Below are 6,421 nucleotides of genomic sequence, written 5' to 3' on the forward strand. Positions count from 1 at the left end.
AATTCACCAAAACTCATGGGCTTTGGGGTTGGGCACAAGCCAGACTTGTCCAAGTTATAGCATTCATAGTGCACCCAAGAATTGGTTGACGAGCAGGCCAAGCCACAACATCTGCCAGCATACACACAAAGGTTTGGGGGCAAACTGTGCCAGGTAAGGGCCTAGTACCTGCTGGCACACATGAGATCTGGGTCTGGGACTGGCCCTGGTGGGGGAACTTGGGAAACTCCCCTGATAGGCTGTCACTCCTGTTGGGGAGCACATGAGTCAGGGCCTGGTGTTGGTCAGACAGGGCAGGGCTGCTTCAGTTGTTGGCAGGTGTATGGGTTGGTTCTGTTGGGAGGGACTGGGTAGGGCCAGGCCAAATCATAGCACACTGGCATGCATGGGAGCCAGAATGAGGTACAGGCAATGTGGTGATAGGCCAGGCTATCACACCTGCCACTGTGCATGAAAGTCAGGGATGGGTGCAGGCTTATCAGAGCTAGGCTGCAGCACCCACCAGCAAGAGTTGGGATGGAGGTGGGCCAGGCCAGGTCAGACTGCAGCATCTGATGGCAAAAGCCATGCTGGGTGCTGGGTTATGCTGAGTTAGGTTGGAGCAACCACCAACAAACCGAAGATCTGTGGCTGGGAATAGGCCTAGTCGGAGCTAAGGGGATGCTGGATGGTGCTTCCCATTGGTGCACGCAAGAGCCGGAATGGGGGTGGTGACCTGGGTTGAACGTTGCTGAAGCATGGGTATGAACTGGGTCTGGGCTCCAGCACCCACTGGTGCTCACAAGAGGCAGTGTGATTGTAGGACAGGCTAGGCTAAGTCTCTGCACCCACTGAACCACACAAGAGCAGGGTCTAGGGGAGGACCAGGCAGGGCTGGGCTATAGCACCCAATAATAACTGGAATGGGTGTGGGCTGGTCTGGCAAAGCCACCATACCTGCCAGGACAGGAGGTGAGCCAAGTGAGGCTAGGCCAAAGACCCACTAATGTGCACGAGATCTGCCACTGGGAAGTGACCTAATAGAGGACTTCTGGGAACTCCCCTGTCAGGACACAGTCCCTGCAGCTGAGCGCAAGAACCAAGGCAAGGAGCAGCTCAGACCAGGCCAGGTTATAGTACCTATGGCATATGTGTGGGTCAGATCTGGGGGTAGGCCAGGCTGGGCCAGTACACAACACCCACTAGAAAATGTGAGAACCAAGGTGGGGTGCAGGACGAGCCAGGTTGGAACACAATACCAGCCAGTTCACATTAGGTGACGAGGAGTTGGCTGGGCTGGGCTAGGCTGTAGCACCCACTGGTGGATGCCAAGATGAGACAAGCCATGCCAGTCTGGGCCACAGCTCCCACCAGCACACGTAAGACCCAGAATGGGAAATAAACCAAGCAGGAGAACTGCAAGGACTCGCCTGCTGTGCCATTGCTCCCACTGGTGAACGTGAGAACTGGAATTGGGATGGAGGCAGACCAGGCTAGGCAGGGCTACAAAGCCCATTGGCCTGCGTGTGAGCTGGTAAGGGGGAGAGCCAGGCTGGGCTAAGTGACTATATGCACCGGTGCATTGAGCCAGAGTAAGTGCAAGCTGGTTGGCTTTGCTACAGCACTGGCTAGCAGACAAGTGGTGGGACTAGGGGCAAGTCCTGCAAGGCTAGACCATAGAGCCACTTGGAAAGTACAAGATCTGGGACAGGGAATGGGCCTAGTAGGGAAATTGTGAGTACCCCTCTAATGAGCTGCAGCTCACACTTGTGAGCATGAGAACCAGGGCTAGGGGCAGGCCTGCTTAGACATGTGGTGGCACCCACCAATATGAGTGTGGGCTGGATAGTGGGGTCAGTTGTGCTGAACTAGGCACTAATGCCCATTGATATGTACAAGAACCAAATGGGATGTGGGACAGACTGGACCAGTCTGCTGCACATACTGGCATACACAGGAACTGGGGCTGGGACGGGCCTGGTGGGGGCTGTTGGGGGTTGCTCCTAGGCTGCAGATCCCACTGGGTGTGCATGAAGGCTGAGGGTATAATGGAGAGGGTTGGTCTGGGCCACAGCATCCATTGCTTTGCATATGAGATGGGACTGAGGACAGAACTAACCAGGTGACTGAAACCACCACTGTGTGTGTGTAGGCCAATGTGGGTGATAGACTGGGCCAGACCCTGCACTGGCTGACACACATAGCAGTCTGGTTGGAGTCACCTCTTATGAAGTTTCTTTGGGGACTACCCCCAACTGGATTACTGGACTCAGAATCCCAACCATGGTGAAAACCACAGGATTGCATCATACATATGTGTTAGAACTGGGTCTCCATGGTTGCTGAGACCTGTGCAGTGGATAGCAGGGCCAGATACTCATGGAAGGCATGACAACCAGTTCATTGAGGCCTATAGCGGATGTTTTGTACTATGGACAGCAAGCATCTGGGAAAATGGTGACTCTATGGTGGACTATGTCCATAAGTAGATGTTGGAATGATTTCCTCAACCTTGTAGCAATGAAATCAACAGCATCTCAGAACGATCAAAACCACTTAAGCAGTACCCTAAGAATATGCTCCCATTAAGGAACCTGGGGTGACATCAAGTGACTGTTCCCCATTCTTGGGCACTGATGTGGTTGGGCTACTGGGAGCCACCCCCTCCTTTTCTCTACCTACTTTTCCCAGATACAGGAAGAAAAGAGGAGACTGGAGGCAGTTGTCTCATCCACTTTCTTCTATTCCTTGACTCTCCTTACCCTAATCCGTGGTCCACATGGGTATGCATCCCTCTCAACTATACAAACATCATCAAAAATAAAATGAATTATTATTTTTATAAAAACATAGGAATAGCTGGTAAAAACAAAACAAAAAACTAAGGTTTGCGGTGTTAAAATTGGGATTGAAACCTTGTACCAGCTATATGACCATCCATTGATTCCCCTCTCTGAGCTAAATTTCCATTTCCTTTTTTTTTTAAAAGATTTATTTTTATTATTTATTTATTGGAAAGTCAGATATACAGAGAGGAGAGACAGAGAGGAAGATCCTCCGTCCGATGATTCATTCCCCAAGTGAGCACAACGGTAGATGCTATGCTGATCCGAAGCCAGGAGCCTCTTCCCCGTCTCCCATGCGGGTGCAGGGTCCCAAAGCTTTGGGCCGTCCTTGACTGCTTTCCCGGGCCACAAGCAGGGAGCTGGATGGGAAGCGGGGCCGCCAGGACCAGAACCGGCGCCCATATGGGATCCTGGGCGTGCAAGGCGAGGACCTTAACCACTTGCGCCACCGTGCCGGGCCCCAAATTTCCTTTTAAAAAAAGTTTTGGGCCCAGCGTGATAGCGTAGTGGTTAAGGTCCTTGCCTGAACTCGCCGGAATCCCATATGAGTGCTGGTTCTAATCCCAGCAGTACTGCTTCCCAACCAGCTCCCTGCCTGTGGCCTGGGAATGCAGTCAAGGACGGCCCAAGACTTTGGGACCCTGCTCCTGCATGGGAGACCCGGAGGAGGCTCCTGGCTTCAGACTGGCTCAGCTCCAGCCATTGTGGCCGCTTGGGGAGTGAACCATCAGACGGAAGATCTTCCTCTCTGTCTCTCCTCTCTGTAGTTTTATTTTATTTTTATTGGAAATGCAGATTCACATAGAGAAGAAGATACAGAAAGGAAGATCTTCCATCTACTACTTTATTTCCCAGGCAGCTGCAAAGGTGAGAGCTAAGCTAGTATGAAGGCAGGAGCTAGGAGCCTTTTCTGGATCTCCCATATGGGTGCAGGGGCCCAAGGCTTTGGGCTGTCTTCTATTGCTTTTCCAAGCTGAAGCAGGGAGCTGGATGAGAAGTGAGCAGTTAGGACAGGAACGGGCACCCATATGGGATTGTGGTGCTTGCAAGATGAGGATTTAGCCACTGAGCCATCATGCAGGGCTCTGTTTTTGGCTTCTGTTGACACATTTGTATACCCGAAAGACAGTCTGCAGTCCAGGATTCCTTTCCTCTTTCTGAAAAACTCCTCAAGTTGCATTAACCGGGACCCATACGGGAGCCTGGCGCTTGCAAGGAAGACTGAGCCTCTATATCGTCGGGCCCTGGAGGCGCTTCTCAAACACCATTTCAGGACCCGCCTTCAGAGTACTGAAATGTAATCATCAAGGAAGGGTATGGAAATCTGTAAATTCCCTAAGTATCTTATCATCTTGGAAACGTGGGAAGCACCAGGATAAAGGTCTTAGGAACCCTTCCTAAGTAAGTGTGGGTTCCCACTCTCTTATCTCCTTGGCACCACTCCACCCAGCACTGGTCTCTTCTGCATGGCGACTTTTCCAGCTGTGTATTGCCTTCTCCAAGTGGACTGTGACTCATTGTTGGCTGAATAAACCAAGAGTTACTGATAATGACTTTGGCTAGGTGTTAGGGAGTGAGATATGTCTCTGCCCTAAAGATATGAGTACAAATAACTTTAAAGAAAGAATGACTTGAACATAGGAAAATATCCAGTGTTTTGGATGACTGGATAGTTTGAATCCTCCTGCTACCAAGCATCTTAAAAAAGCTTTAAAATTGAACATGTATATATTCCTACAGAACTGCCAAGAAAGTTAAGAAATTGCTCTGAGAGGATCAGTGGCCCCATGGGATTCCCTGGACATGTTCTCAATGCTGAAAGAACTAAAACTATTGTTCTAAGAGAAGGAGAACTATGAGACAAGCCCTGGGCTGCTCTTCTAGCAGGTTAAGCCACTACCTATGACACTGGCATCCCATATTGGAGTGCTGGTTTGAGGTCCAGCTACTCAGTTACCCATTTAGCTTCCCACTAATGCACCTGGGGAGGTCCCTGCCATCCATGAGGGAGACCCAGATGGAGTTCCTGGCTCCTGGCTTAAGACTGGTCCAAACCTGGCTGTGACAACCACTCAGGATTAGACCAGCAGATAGAAAACCTATAGAGTTCTCTCTCTCTCTGCCTTTCAAATAAATAAATAAATCTAATAAAATATAACAAACACAAAAGAAACTATAATAGGGTACATTGAAAAAAAAAAGTCCACAGCACAAAGACAAACACTATGGAAACTTGACTGTTTCCTTCCCTGATCCTGGATGAAGAAAAGCCTCTCTGAAACACCTTTTAAAAAAAATTATTTAAAGGTGATTCAGAGGGCTGCCACTGTGGTGGAAGAGGTAAAGCCACCACCTGTGATGCTGACATCCCTTGTGAGGGCTGATTCATGTCTCAGCTGCTCCACTTCTGACCTTGATCCCTGCTAATGAGCCTGGCTCTCACCTGGCCCAGTGCCGTCCATTGTCAAAAGCAGTTGAAAGATTCCTCTGTATCTCTCCTTTTCTCTCTGCTAATGATCCTGTCTCTCAAAGAAAGAAGTCTTTAAAAAACAAAAGATGTGTACATTTATTTACTTGAAAGGCAGAGTAATAAGTATCTTGCATCTTGCATCTGCGGCTTCACTCATTCCCCAGATTTCTGTAATGAACAGCCAGGAGCTCCATGTGTGTCTTAGAAATTCAACTTCTCAGATCATCTTTTACTCTTCTCCTGGGGCATTAGAAACAAAATAGCTGGAAATCAACCTGGCACTTTGATATGGGAAGTGGGCATCCAAGGGAGCTGTTGAATGTGCTGTCTCACAATGCTTGACCTTCTAAATAGTTTTGACTAAAAGGGGCCAATGTGATGGCTCAACAAGCTAATCACCTGCCAGCTAGTACAGGTATCCCATAAGCGTGCCAGTTCCTGCTCTACCTCCAGTCTAACTCTTTGCTTGTGACCTGGAAGAGCAATGGAGGATGGCTCAAGTCCTTAGGGCTCCTGCACTCACATGAGAGATCTGAAAGAAGCTGTATCCCAGCTTTGGATTAGCCCAGTTCTGGCAGCTGCAACTGTTTGGGGAGTGAACCAGCAGAAGGAAGCTCTCTCTCTGTCTCTACTCTCTGTTAATATACAAACAAATAAATCCCCACATGGTGGCCTAGCTGCTAAAGTCCTTGCCTTGAATGCGCCAGCAGCTCCACTTTCCATCCAGCTCCCTGCTGTGGCCTGGGAAAGCAGTGGAGGACGGCCCAAGCCTTGGGACCCTGAACCCATGTGGTAGACCCGGATGAGGTTCCTGGTTCCCGGCTTTGGATCGGCATACTCCGGCCGTTGTGCTCACTTGGGGAGTGAATCATCAGATGGAAGATCTTCCTCTCTGTCTTTCCTCCTCTCTGTATATCTGACTTTGTAATAAAAAAATAAAATAAATCTTAAAAAAATTAAATGAAAAAAGTCAGATAAGAACACCCAGAAATAAAAATATGAAATAACTGAAATGGAACATTACTGAAATTTGGTGGGAGTTGAAAGAAGTAATGAAAGGAGTAGCAGTGTATAATTTTTCATCCACCCATTTGGTAAATAATAAGAAGATGCCAGGAATTGAAAG

The sequence above is a fragment of the Ochotona curzoniae genome, unplaced genomic scaffold (assembly GCF_017591425.1).
Source record: "Ochotona curzoniae isolate NIBS_2020 unplaced genomic scaffold, NIBS_Ocur_1.0 scaffold_3223, whole genome shotgun sequence".
Taxonomy (NCBI): domain Eukaryota; kingdom Metazoa; phylum Chordata; class Mammalia; order Lagomorpha; family Ochotonidae; genus Ochotona; species Ochotona curzoniae.